The sequence below is a fragment of the Rhinolophus hipposideros genome (assembly GCF_964194185.1).
Source record: "Rhinolophus hipposideros genome assembly, chromosome: 4".
In the NCBI taxonomy this organism is placed as follows: domain Eukaryota; kingdom Metazoa; phylum Chordata; class Mammalia; order Chiroptera; family Rhinolophidae; genus Rhinolophus; species Rhinolophus hipposideros.
The window spans coordinates 19,620,292-19,635,374 of NC_138050.1; positions in this window are offsets into that span (position 1 = coordinate 19,620,292).

Consider the following 15,083-nt stretch of genomic DNA (forward strand, 5'->3'; position numbering starts at 1 on the left):
TTGCTGATATTCATAATTTATTTTCTCTCTTTTTTGTTCTAATTAGCTTGGGTAGAGGTTTGTCAATTTTATTGAACTTCTCAAGGAGCCAACTTTTGGTTTCATTAATTTTCTCTGTTTTTCTTTTTACTATTTCATTGATTTCTTTTCTGATATTTTTTACTTGCTTGCTTTGGTGATTTCTTAAATTGGAAGATTTATACCGTTGATTTGATTCCTTCTTTTCTAATGTAGGTGTTAGGACTATAGATTTCCCTTTATTGCTTTAACAGCATCTCACCCATTTTGATATATTGCATGTTCATTTTCATTCAGTTCAAAATACCTTCTAATTTCCCTTCGATTTCTTTTTTGATCTATGGGTTATTTATAGGTAATTTTGTTTGATTTCTAAATATCTGGGAGATTTTTTAAAAGAGATAATTCTGTTATTGATTTCTAATTTAATTCCATGGTGGTCAGAGTACATACTTTGTATGACTTGCATCTTTTAAAATTTATTGAGGCCTCTTTTACAGCCATGGCTATCTTGGTCGTGGTCTGTATAGACTTGAAAAAAATGTGTATTTGCTGTTCTTGGGTGGAGTGTTCCATAAATATCAATTAGATCAAGTTAGATGATTGTGTTTTTCAAATCTATAGTCTTACTAATTTTCTCTACTTATTTGGCCAATTATTGAGAGAGGGTATTGAAATCTCTGACTGTAATAATTGATTAATCTTTTTCCCTTTTCAATTTTTTCTTTATACTTTTTCAAGTTCTGTTTTTGGGTGTGTGCATGCTAAGTTTGCTATATCTTCCTGATGACTTGACTTCTTTGCCATCTTTATTCTCAGACACATTCTTTTCTCTAAAATTTACTTTGTCAGATATTAATGTAGCCACTCCAGGTTTTAAAAAATTGTGTTAGCTTGATATAACTTTTTCTAGCCTTTTACTTTTAATCTATTTGTGACTTTGTGTATTAAGTGTGTTCGTCAGCAGCGTATAGTTGGATCATGCTTTTTAAAAATGAAATCTGAAAATCTGTGCCTTTTAATTGAAACATTTATATCATGGCTATTAATATGGGTAAGTTTAAATCTATTACTTTGCTATTTGTCTTCTATTTGTTCCATTTCTTCTATGTTACCCTTCTCCTATTTCATTTTTGTTGCTTTTGGATTATTTTTTATCATTCTATTTTACTTCCTTTCTTGAGTCATTAGGTACAACAGCCCTTGGTTTGTTATTTTCATGGTTTCTTTCTGCCGTCTAGCAACCATCAGTTTATTCTCTGTATCTACGAGTCTATTTCTGTTTTGTTTGTTCATTTAGTCTGTTTTTTAGATTCTACATATGAGATCATATGGTATTTGTCTTTCTCAATCTGACATTTCACTAAGCATAATATTGTCTAGGTCCATTCATGTTGTTGTTGCAAATGGTAAGATTTCATTCTTTTTATGGCAGAGTAATAATCCATTGCATAAATGTACAAGTTCTTTATTCACTCATCTATTGATGGATATTTTGGGTGTTTCCATATCTTGGCTATCGTGACTAGCACTGCAGTAAATAGAGGGGTGCACATACTTTTTTGAATTAATGTTTTGGATTTCTTTGGATAAATGCACAGGAGTAGAATTGCTGGGTCATAAGGTAGTTTTATTTTTAAATTTTTGAGGAACTTTCATACTGCTTTCCATAGTGGTTACACCAAATTGCAATCCCATTGACAGTGCACAAGGGTTCTCGTTTTCCACATCCTCACCAACACTTGTTGTTTGTTGATTTGTTGATGATAGCCATTCTGACAGGAGTGAGGTTGTATCTCATTGTGGTTTTTATTTGCATTTCTCTGATGATTAGTGATGTTGAGCATCTTTTCATATGTCTATTTGCCATCTGTGTATCCTCTTTGGAGAAATATCTATTCAGGTCCTCTGTTCATTATTAAATTGGATTGTTTGCTTTTTTTGGTGTTTAGTTGTATGGGTTCTTTATAAATTTTGATATTAACACCTTATTCAAATAAGGTATCTTTGGCAAATATCTTCTTCCATTCAGTAGGATGTTTTTTTGTTTTGCTAATCGTTTCCTTTGCTGTGAAAAACTTTTTAGCTTGATGTAGGCCCATTTGTTTATTTTTTTCTTTTGTTTCCCTTATCTGAGGAGTATATCAGTAAAAATATTACTAAGGGTAATGTCTAAGAGTTTACTTCCTATATTTTCTTGTAGAAGTTTTATGATTTCAGGTCTTACATTTAAATCTTTAATCCATTTTGAGTTTATTCTTGTATATGGAATAAGAAGTTGGTCCAGTTTCATTCTTTTGCACATATCTGTCCAGTTTTCCCAGCACCATTTATTAAATACACTGTCTTTACCCCATCGTAAATTCTTACTTCCTTTGTCATAGATTAAATGACCATATCATCATGGATTTATTTCTGAGTTCTCTATTCTGTTCCATTGATCTAGATATTCTGCTTTTAGGCCAATAACATGTTGTTTTGATTACTATGGTCTTGAAGAATAATTTGATATCAGGTAGAGTGATACCTCCAGCTTTGTTCTTTTTTTTCTCAGGATTTCATGGCTATTTAGGGTCTTTTATGGTTCCTTATGAATTTTAGGGTTACTTGATCTAGTTCTGTGAAAAATGCCATTGGTATTTTGATCCGGATTGTGTTAAGTCTAATTATTGCTTTGGGTAATATAGGCATTTTAACTATATTAATTCTTTTTATCCATGAGCATGGTATATGTTTCCATTTATTTGTATCTTCCTTAATTTCTTTCTTTAATGTCTTATAATTCTCTGGTACAGATCTTTTACTTTGTTGGTTAAATTTTTTCCTAAGTATTTTATTTTTTTATTGTTATGGCTGCTTTTAAGATTTTTAACCTACCAGTGGTTTTGGATAATTTGATTGTGATGGGTTTTGGTGTAGAGATTTTTTTTTTTTTTAATTGTTCTTGTCCTTGGGGTTTGTTGAGCTTCTTGGATATGTAGATTTATGATTTTCATCAAGATTGGAAAAATTTTGACCATTATTTCTTTGGCATTATTTTTCTTGCCTCCTCTCTCTACCTTTCATTGAAGACTCCAATTGCATGTATATTAGATTGTTTGAAGTTACTGTAGCTCACTAACACTCTGTTAATAATAATTATTATTATTTTTAGCTTTTTTCTCTCTCTGTGTTTCATTTCAGTGACATTTTCTTCTGCAGTGTCTTATTTGATGGTAATTCATTCCAGTGTTGTTTTCCTTTCTAGAAGTTTGATTTGGATCTTTAACATCTTCTCTGCCTCTACTTAACTTTTTTTAATGTATGAAATGCAGTTATAATATCTTTTTAAATGCCCTTGTGTATTAATTTTAACATCTGAGTCAGTTTTGAGTTGGTTTTGCTTGTTTTATTTTGTTCCTCAATATTTTAATGTTTCTTTGCATGCCATATAGTTTCTGATACAATAGAAAACATTGTAAATTTTACATTTCTGCGTTAGGGTTATTTTTTATTTCTATAAATTTCTTGAACTTTGTTCTGGGATAGCATGCAGTTAAGTTACTTAGAAACTGATCCTATTAAATCTTCCTTTTAATATTTGTTAGGTAGGAGTCGAACATTTTTTAGTCTCCTGCTAATTATTTCCCACTACTAAGACAAGACCTTTCTGAGTACTCCACTCAGTTTCTATAAATTATGAGGTTTTCCAATCTGACTGGTAGGTATAATCACTCTTCCTGTCTTTGTGAGAGCTCCAATTACTATTCTTTGTAATTCTTTTAGATATCTCTTTCCTGGCCTCTGCTAGTTTCCTCACATTTATGCACTGATCAGTACTCTGCTGAATGCACAAGGAGAGCCTCAACACATGTTCAGTTCTCTTTACCTGCAGCTTTTTCTTCTCCTTCTATCCTGCCAATTTTAGTCACATTGGTCTTTCCAAACTCTTAGCTGTATCTCTTCAGCATGGGGAGTCTGCTGGACTGCACATGAGTTCCCCCTTCCTGTGCCATGGCCTGGGACTATTGTAGGGCTGTTTGCATTCTTTCTCTGCCCTATGTCTTCTTTTGGGTTCTGTGTTGATAATTATTCACTGTTACATTAATTTCCTCATGCTATAAAACTTACTTTTTTTATATTTTATCCATTTTTTTCTGGCATTCTTTTGTAAAAGTTTTGGTAATAATTACCATTGGAAATTATTGGAATAAGAAGACCCAAACCTTTTAATTTCAACCAAATATTTTTGTAGAGGTGTGAACAGCTCTTTCAGGTCTGGTGGGGTCCTCAGGTAGAGTCTAAGTGGGAATCAGAACTGGTTGTCTGGCACATCTGACAACTCTGGTGGAAGAGCCCACTGGCTCTCTCTTCCCTGATGAAGACTGAAGAGATGCTTGAGAGGGTACTGATCCTGAGGGGAGACAGAGCCAGATAGGATGATCTTGACTCAAGAACTGAATCTTGGTTATCAAAGAGGAGGAGGAGTGTGTATGACGTCAATCATTCGTATTTATTTTCTGTCACTCTCCCATGGATTTATGAAGAGTTACATAAGAGAGGGAGTTGACTGTATGTTAAAAAAACAGGCACTTTTATGGAAAATACTGCCAAAAAATGGGTCCAGAGACCCTTCATCACCAGGTGGGAGCAAGAACCTCTGAAATTTGAGTTATTACACTTAATATGACCCTTTAAGCACACCTTGGCTGGTGAGGCATGGACAAATCAGGTTACAAAGGGGCAAAGTCAGCCTGGGTTCAGCTGAAATTTACAGAGCTTCATTAATGGAAGGAGTCCTTGACGCAATCCCATTGTCCTTCAGAAAGTAGCCTGAGGCCAGAAACTCATTTCACCTTGACCCCAGAATATCCATCAGATGGTGAGTTTTGGTAATAATTACCTCTTGCCTGGGCCTGATATTTTTCTGGGCATACATAGGACCACAATTGCTGAAGTTTAATGTGTTAGAACTGCCTAGGGGCAATTTGTCGGTAATCTGCAGGCATTGAGAAGATATAAAAAGATTAATACAATGTATAAAATAAAAATCAAGTAGTGGAAGTGGGAAGTGGGGAAACTATTTCTAGAGAACATAGCTCTAGTTCATAAGATGAAATCTATATTTCACTCAGCAGAAGGTACAAATCTGTATTGCATTAACTCTGCAATTCTAACCAAAACAAAGACAGGATGGCAAATATTTAAACAGTGATTAAAACATTGCCCAGGCAATAGGAAATGCTTGCTCTTGCCAAATGTTTGCTTGGACGAAATGAAATAAATGAGGGGGCACAGAAACCATGTCTTCCTAGTTGCTCTCAGGGACACTTCTCTGGCATAGGGGCATCTCCTTCAATCATTAACTTGAGTCCTATGGGTCTCACTGGAAAGAGCCTAATGCGAAAGAACTCTGAAAACTGTTAATGGCTAAAAGGGCATGTAATATATACTTTTCTTTGAACATATTTTACATATATATGGCCGGGTGAAATCAGAGCAGATTTTCCTACCAGAAGGTTGAATACTTAATTCAAAACAAACCTATTTGATTTAGTAGTATAACTCTCCCCCTACCCCTTAATTTGGCTGTTTGCCAGCTGTTAGTCTAATTGCAGGGGTGGCAGCCTGAGATTCTACAGCCCTTGAGGGCAATTTGAAGAAAATATTGCCATTACTAATTACAGTGATGTTGTGACTGAAAGTAAGTAATACTCTTGGCTTTGAAAGACCTAAAATGATACGACAGCCCAGGAGCAAGCACCTCGGTACACTCCGTCAATCTATATTCTGTTCAAGTTCGACGTTGCCATTGTGTCCTAAGTGACACCGAACAACTCTCTTTCCAGCTTTTAGTCAGGATGACCACAATCTTGATCAAATCCCACTCAATGTTTTCTCCAGTCATCTTGAAAGTAAAGCTGTTTGGTGTGTTGGCACAAAGTACTAGTGGTGCTACCGTGTTCTTTTTAGGCAGGCAGATGGCCTGGTGACTTCATTCACATCAGTAATAGCATTCACTGCCACATCCCCAGCACTAAACTGCAGGTGAGCAGCCAAGAGAAGAGGGAGTGTTATGAGTTGAATTGTACCCCTTCCCCCCTCAAAAGATATGTTGAAGTCGTAACCCCTAATACCTCAGAATATGATCTTATTTGGAAATAAGGTCATTGCAGATTTAATTAGTTAAGATGAAGTCATAGTGGAATGGAGTGGGCCGTTAATCCAATATAACTCATGTCTTTATAAGAAGATGGCCATGTGTAGACAGACACACAGGGAAAATGCCACGTAACTATGAAGGCAGAGATGGAGTTATGCAGTTGTGCAGTTGCAAGCCAAGGATTGGCAAACATTGCTAACGAAGCACTAGAAACTAGGAGAGAAACAAGAAAGGATTCTTTCCTGCAGGTTTCAGAGGGAATATGGCCTCGTTGACACCTTGATTTAGGACGTCCCGTCTCCAGAACTGTGAGACAATAAATTGCCGTTGTTTTAAGCCACTCGGTTTGTGGTAGTTTGTTACAACAGCCCTAGGAAACCAACACAGTCAGGAATGCCCCTGTTCTTAAGCAGCATGGGACCTAGTAGTGGATATGTCACATCCATAGTGTGTAATTTGGCCTAAATGGCTCAATCTCCCCCCGCCCTCCCCCCACACACACAGAGTACACTCATTCAAAAAACATGAACTATCCCCAGCTAAATAGACACCCTCTTTATTATTGGCCAACAAAAGTATAGACTAGCTTAGTTACATAGATAAAAAGGAATTTGAAATGTTGAATGTTAAAGCCAAGGGTCCAATGGCTAATTATTCCACATCCAATGTAACTATGCTAACCCGAGTAGCTGTTCTAAAACCCAAATGACAAGAACTCTGACAAAACTTTCTTTTAAAGTGCTAGAACAGAGATTCAGACTCTCTAAATTTGCTGATTTAGTGCACATTTAGATCTAGCACCAGTCTAGGAGCCCATTCCAGCCGTCATAGCATAAAAACATGAGGGAGGGGAGAGAGGGCCCTCCAGAAAACTCAGGTGTTTCCAGAGACACGAGGACCATATCGACTCTCTAAAATGAATATCTCACCATGTCACTTCCTGTGTACAACCTGTTAGTGTCTCTGACTGCCTAAGCGCGACGTTTTAACAAGCCTCTGAGATCTTTCCCCCTCTGGGCTCCTATCTTGCCATAGTCTCCCTTTCATTTTACAACTAGCTACACAAAATTACTTGTTTCCAGGGCAAGAGGCTGAACCTGGTAAGCAAGCACAGGGTTTCATCAATATTTATTTACCCTGTCCACTGACTCCTTCAGCAAGTGTTTTGAGGGCCACCTCTGCATGTTCCAGGGCTAGTTCCTGGGGGTTGAGAAAGTTCATCAGGTATTGCATACCCTAGTAGGAAAGTCAAAACACATGAACTTGTGAATACTTAAATAATAATGGCCTATAATTTAGGATCAAATACCCAGATGACTGATAGTGACAATAAATGATGCTGACAAGTATGGCTGTCAAAATGTTTAACAATTCGTCCTCCACAGGTATCAGATGGGATTGGGATGGATGTGACTCAATCAGAACATACTCTAGGAGTGAACAGTATGTACACCATGACCAGGAATTCAGTCCTGGTGATGGGAGATTTGAGGAGCAAAAGTCCCTGGGGACTGGGACCACCTCATGATGTTTCAGAGAGGAGATGGAACTTGGATTGAGCCTGGAATGGTGGGAAGGGAGAGAGGAGCAGGAGTAATTAAGTTAGTTTTATGATGTAAGTAGGGTGATTGGAGGATTATTCTGACAGCTGTGTGTGGGCTACAGTAGAGTGGGAGAAATAAAGGAGGAAAACTGGGGAGGAGGCTGTTCTAGGAACTGAGGTATGATGTGAGGAGAATAGAAGACACGATATTGGACAGAGAAAGGCTAACTCATGACTGGGGTAGAGCTGAGGGGTGGAGAGTAAGAAACTCTGTATCATATTGCCAGGGGCCAAAGCATTTCGTTCTCACTCGAATTGATCAGATGTGTCCAGGAAGTATAATAAAAGCATAATAAGGCTTGTACTTAAGCTGCCGACACTGCTCCCATTCCCTTCCCTGAAATTCCTCTCTTATGACCAAACCAGGGAGTTGGAAAAATAATATTTGTGAAGATGGCTGGCTGCGTAGAGCTGGGCCTCCACAGGAGTAGCCTTGTCAGGAGGATTTGCTTCTGGGCCTGCAGTATTGAGGGCACAGAGGTGGACATCTCAACCTCAGCCACTGGCTTGGGTCTGGAAGAAAGTTATAAATCCCTTGAAGCCCGTAAAACCTAGAAACTCTATTCCCGGCAAGTCCCATCTTAGAAGCTAGTATATCTGGTTATCCAGAGCCATGGGAAGTTTCCCGACCTACTGTTCCAACAAAGCCCAGCCTCATCTTCTTGTTAAAACTGGACTTTGGGCACTCCACTCTCCAGCTCTCCCCTGAGTCAAGCTGGATGCAGAATTCAGGAGGCACTAAGAGTTGTAGGGTTTCCCTTGTGCAGTTCTAATCTGAGGGGTAATCTAAAAGTCTTCAGGCAAGTGGTAATGTTTGTATAGATCTCTTTGAAAAGAGGAAGAGGAAGATAGATGACTGAAAAATTTCAGCTTTCAGAGAAACGAGTTAAGAGGACGTGGGGTAAAGGGAAGTAGCAGGTGGGTGGGGTGGCAGGCCAGTTGGAGTTTAGGAATTTTAGCTAAAATAACTTCACAAACACTGTTAGATCCATTCTATCAATTCCAAATACCTTTGAGTTAATATGCTTCTGGATTAAAGTCTTAAACCTAAGAGCCATCACATTTTATTGTAATTTACTAGGTAGTCAGGTAAGTCAACTGGCATCAGTAACCTCGGGGAATAGACTTCACCGGGCATAAAAGGCAGGAGTAGAAGATGAGGAGAGGGGAGGGATTTTGAAGCTGTGAGCGATAAAGGGCAGTCTAATCAGGCCAGCTGGAGGTAGGAAGGGCGTTTCTGAACAGTGACAGGGCATCACTGAATGTCAGGGTGGGTATGGGGCACCTGGGAAGAAGCCGAAAATTGATATGAGCCATGAGGTAGAAGTGAGAGACCAACAAAGAAAAAACATGTACCATATACCAGATACCGAGTATAAAAGATGAATAAAATAGGGTTCCTGTCTTCCGGGGTTCACAGCCAGAGAAACAGGTAAGCAAACAAATGCTTTGTGCAGAAGGTTTTTAATTGAAGGAAGAAGATACAAAAACTCGTGAGAACAAGGAGGAGTAACAACCACCAATGCTCATTGATCGCTTTTGTGCCAGACACAGTGCTAAGGACTTTGTGTGTGTTATCCCCACAACCCTGTATTGGTCACTGTCATCGTCTCCATCTTTACAGATTAAGAAACTGAGATTTCTTAACAGAGAAAGTAACTTGCTTAAGCTGGTAGATAGGTGATGGAGCAGGTATCCTCTAAATTTAACATGATCCAAACTCATCCAAGGATTATTAGTTAATAAAATGTTAATTTAAACTGCTAATATGCCTTCTACTCCCTTCCTTGAAAAAAAAGATTTTGGGGTGGGGAGAACTATATTGTAAAGTTTATATTAAAATGTTCTAAAAGTTCTGAAAAAGAAGACCAGTAAGAGGGGACTAGACTTACCAGCCATTAAATCATTACATGAAACTGTAGTAATTTAGATATTGGGATGCTGGTTCTATGAATAAATAAACTAATGATACAAAATAGCGAGTATGTATGGAAATACATTATACTACATGATAGGAATGTAGTGTATGATAAGGTTGCACATTGTATCTGATGGGAATAGGTTGTTTATTCTATAAATAGTAATGAGATAATTGGGTAGCCATTTGTAAACATATACACACACATATACATCACATTCAGTCACTACCCTACTTCACTTTGTGCGCCAAATGAATCAAAGATTTAAATATAAGATAACTGACATCATAAAAGTACAATAGAAAACATGGTAGTATTTGTTTTTAATTTAAATTTTTTTTTACACTTTATTTTGACATTCAATATTATTTTATATTAATTTTAGATGTATATAGCCTAGTGGTTAGACATTTGTATAATTTAATAAGTGATCCTTCTGACTAGTCTAGTACCCACCTGACACCATACATAGTGATTGCCATATTATTGACTATATTCCCGGTGCTTTACTTTACATCCCATGATTATTTTGTAAGTATCAGTTTGTACTTCCTAATCCCTCCACCTTTTTGACCCTGTCCCCAAATCCCCTCCCATCTGTCACCCCCAAAAATCTAGTACCCACATGACACCATACAGTTATTACAATATTATTGACTGTATTCCTTGTGGTATACCCTACATCCCCATGACCTAAGAGTATCCATGTAACAACATGGTAGTATTTTAAAATAATTTATCATAAGAAATCCTTTCTAAGCCCGAAACAAACATCTGAATCTGATAAAGGAAAGATTAATGAAATGAATATATATACATATATATTCATTAAAAACACCATAAACAAAGTCAAAAGACAAAGCATTGCTATTTTGTTATTACATGATAGTATGGTATATCTATCTGTGTGAGGTCTGACAATTAAGTTCACGAACTCATCCTAGAAGAAGTGCTACATGCCTCATTGCTGAATATCACTGCAGTCACCTTTGATGTACTCCCCTTCGGAAGGTATACACTGATGCCAGCGCCTAGTCCACCTTCAAAGCAGTTTTGGAACTCTTTTTCTGGAATAGCCATCAGAGCTGTCGTTGTATTACCCTTGATGTCCTGAATGTTATCAAAAGGTCTTCCTTTCAATATTTCCTTTATCTTCGGGTAAAGAAAGAATTCATTGGGGGCCAGATCAGGTGAGTAGGGAGGTTGTTCCAATACAGTTATTTATGGATGAAAAACTCCCTCACAGACAGTGCATGGGAGCTGGTGCATTGTCGTGATGCAAGAGCCATGAATTGTTGGCGAAAAGTTCAGGTCGTCTAACTTTTTCATGTAGCCTTTTCAGCACTTCCAAATAGTAAACTTTGTCCAGTTGGTACAAATTCATAATGAATAATCCCTCTAATATCAAAAAAGCTTAGCAACATGTCGCAAACTTAATTGTGAGACCTCTAGGTTGCAGTTTTAAATGGATAGTTGGGGTTGGCTTCATTGAGATACTTTTGAACAACTTGAAGGAGATCCAGCAGAGATATTTAGTGCTCACACAATATTGTGCTTCTCCACATTTCCCAGACTGCTGGCAATTAGGCAGGTCCCCATGACTAGTTTTGATTTGTTGATTTGATCTGTTGACTATAGATTTGGGCAGAAGTATTTGAGAACTGGTAAATGACTCCCCCCTCCCCCTCAGCTATCGCTTTCCTGCTGTGGTAAGGCAGAAACCTCATGTGACAATGGTGCAATCCTAAGAGGGAAGCAACCCCAATTGTTTGGCCACCGCTTGAAAAGACACTGTCTTTATGAACAGCCTGCATAGGACTATTATGTGTTTAAACTACTGAGATTTAGAGGTTTGTAGCTGTAGCTCAGCCATCCTTACAAATTTAGGAGATGAAGGAATTAGCCATGTGGATATTGGGGGAAGAGCATTTCAGGCAGAGGGAACAGAGAGGGCAAAGGCCCCAAGACAGAAGTGTGTCTGATGTTCCAGTGATTTATATGCAAGGCTATTTATGAAGCATTGTTTTAGTAGCGGAGGATTGGAAACAAACTAAATGTTCTTTGATAGGGGACTTTTAAGTAATCATGGCACACCCATTCAAGGAAATAATAGGTAGCCATGATGAATAATTAGGTGGCCCTTTATGTATTGATAGGTAATGATCTTTAAGATATATGATTGAGTAAAAAATGCAAGATAAGAATAGTATGAATAGCATAATATGGTTTTAAGTAAATGCTCTATTTATTAAAAATAAGGGTATATATATATATATATATTTGTGTATATATATATTTGTGTATGTATATATATATATATATATATATATATATATATATATATATATATATATATATATGTACTTGTTTCAGAACAAGTTTATGAGTGTTAGAAAGTCACCTCCTGGGAAATATGAAGGTGTGCAAGAATTGGGAGAGTGACAAGGTTTTCAACTGGGGTTGGAGGTGGGATTTTTCCTCCCCAGGGGACATTTGGGCAAGTCTGGAGACAGTTTTAGTTGTCGTGACTGTGAGGAGGATGTGACTGGCATCTGATGAGTAGAGGCTAGGGACGCTGCTACATCCTACAGGTACAAGGTTAACCCTACAGCAGAGAATTATCTATCTCCCAACGTCAAGTGTGCTGAGGTTGAGAAACCTTGGTTTACTGGGCCTTGATTAAAAGGTTCCAACTGGGCTACTCTGAAATGGTGAAACATGCTGGTGTGTGTTATCAGTGCTTCATAGTATCAACTTTATTTTCAACGTAGCAAGTGAGCTAAGATTTTCATAGGAGCCAGCTGGGGAAAGACCAAGCAAACAAGAAATTCTCATCAGCGTCTTTTAGCCAAATCCTCCTTTTTGCTGGTTAGAACATAATGGCTTTCTATCTTTTAACAAAAGCTCCCTCTGTATCTGAATATACTCATTTGGTTATAACAAGCAATGCGCTTCAACAAATGGAAAAAGTGTCATAAATGGCCACAGATGTAGCTTAGCACTGACTTTTGATGGTGGCAAGGCCTCTTATAGGACAAGTAACACTACATATTCCCACTCAGAGCCATCAAACAAAATGCTTACAAATTAGAAAGTAATGACCATTGCTTTATTTGTTACAATAAACCAGAAATACAGGTTTTGGCTTATTGAATCTATTATTGAACTGTAATTAGCTGTGGTGTTTGGACATTCTGAGCCCTATGGTAAGATAAATAATACTTTTGGTTTCTTCAATGTATCAAATCATTGCTTATGAAATGCAGTGTAGTATGAAATGCTCTCCTCTCTCAGAGTTTAGACCACAGAGTGACCAGCCGCTCATTCTGGGGTTGCGATTGAAACACTGGAGCCCAGCATGGGTAATCTTCACGTAGACACTCCGACCACAGATGTCAAAGAGCTCAGCAGCGTCTCAGACCCACGCAGACTCCTCGACGGGCTTTTAACCAATGCCCTGAACATTGCCATGTGAGCTTTGGGTGGAATTGAGGAAGGGTAGCATTAAATACACTGAGTAATCTGAAAATGAACGGTGGGGAATTAAAAACGAGTTCAGTTGGGTCCAAGGAAAATTTCTGAGGATGTCAGCATTTTCCATTTGGGGGAAGAAGGATGTCTTTTAAAACTTTTCCGTTAAGAGAACTTGCTAAAATCTCATCAGTGCATATGTGAACTGAAATAATGTAAGAAAAACATTTTCAACCAACAAAAAAGTAAAGTCGCAAAGACCCATACTAAAATTTAAATATATCAGTGAAGAATAAACATCAATGATGACAAACAGACCTAAGTTTCCTTACCTGTTAAATGGGGAGAAACAGTCCCTTATCCAAAACTCTTGGAGCCAGATGAGTTTCACAGTTTAGGATTTTTAGTATTTTAGAAAAGCAATAATGTGCACATGTCATTAATTATAATAGAACCATAAGAGGGGTTTGGGGCTGTCTCCCCTAATGAAACACAATATTTCTGTAGTGAAATATGCACTAAATTGGTTAAATAAAAACTATAAGTAGCCTGGCATTAGGTCAAGTTAGGTTTTGCTGCCAAATGAGTTTGCTCTAGACTTATTCATAACTTGAGTTTTCAGAACTTTCGGATTTGTGAATTGTAAATGAGGGGTTGTATATCTGTATCTATCTCAAAGAAGTGTAATAAGAGTAAAATGCTGTAATGGATAAACGACGTATAGTGCTGGCAGATAGTTAGCATGCAGTTACGGTGGCTGTTGTGGTTGTTATTAGGTTGAGCCGTATAAAATTTTTGTTTTCACAGGTAAAAAATAATCATATATTTTAACGATAATATTATTATCACTATTGGCATTCTTTGGGTTGATATATATTTTGGCTCCATTACTATTCCATTGGTTTTCTTCCTTTCTATTCCTTCCCCTCCCTCCCTCCCTTCCTCCCTCCCACAGAAGATTGCACCTTAAAATTCTAGCATATAAAAAGTGATACGAGCCTCCTCTTTGAACAGGCTCTTTAAGCTTCATGTGCCTGTATATGGGTAGAAGGCCTCTGCCTGAAAACAATAAAAAGCCTAACCAAAACAAAAATAGTAAAACAGGCAGCAAGCATTTTACTTGTCTTAGATTTTCATACCCCTCTTTCTCAGCAAGACCTAAGTGTTCTAACCACAATGATGGTGATGACCAGGAATTCCAGAGCTGGCAGTCTGGCTTGAGTCAGAGGGATTGGAGTTGGATCAGCACAGAGTCTAGGCCAAAGTCATAGTGAGCTGGCGTGCAACACACACACACCATGTACACACACACTGACACACACACACCCACGCACACACACACTCACACCCACGCATGCACACACACTCACACTCACACTCACCCATACACACACACCCATGCACATACACACACTCACACCCATGCACACACACGCACACACGCACACACACATGCACACACATGCATACGCATGCACACACACCCATGAACACACCCATGCACACACTCACACACATGCACACACACACACCCATGCACACACACATGTACACATATACCTGTGCACACACACACTCACACCCACCCACCCATACACACACAAGCACACACACTCACACTCACATGCACACACACCCATGCACACACACACCCATGCACACACATGCAAAACACACACTCACACACCCATGCACACACACCCATGCACACACACACCCATGCACACACACACTCACACACGCACACACACATGCGCGCGTGTGCACGCACACATGCCCACCAGCCGACTGACAAGCGCCTCAGAATTGTACCTAAATGACCTGCTGCTCATAACGCCATCTCCTGGGCCCCCCTTCCCTCTACTCCTTTCTGAGTGCAGACATGTCAGCTGCTCTCTCACATCATTGTAGATCTTAAATAATGTGATGA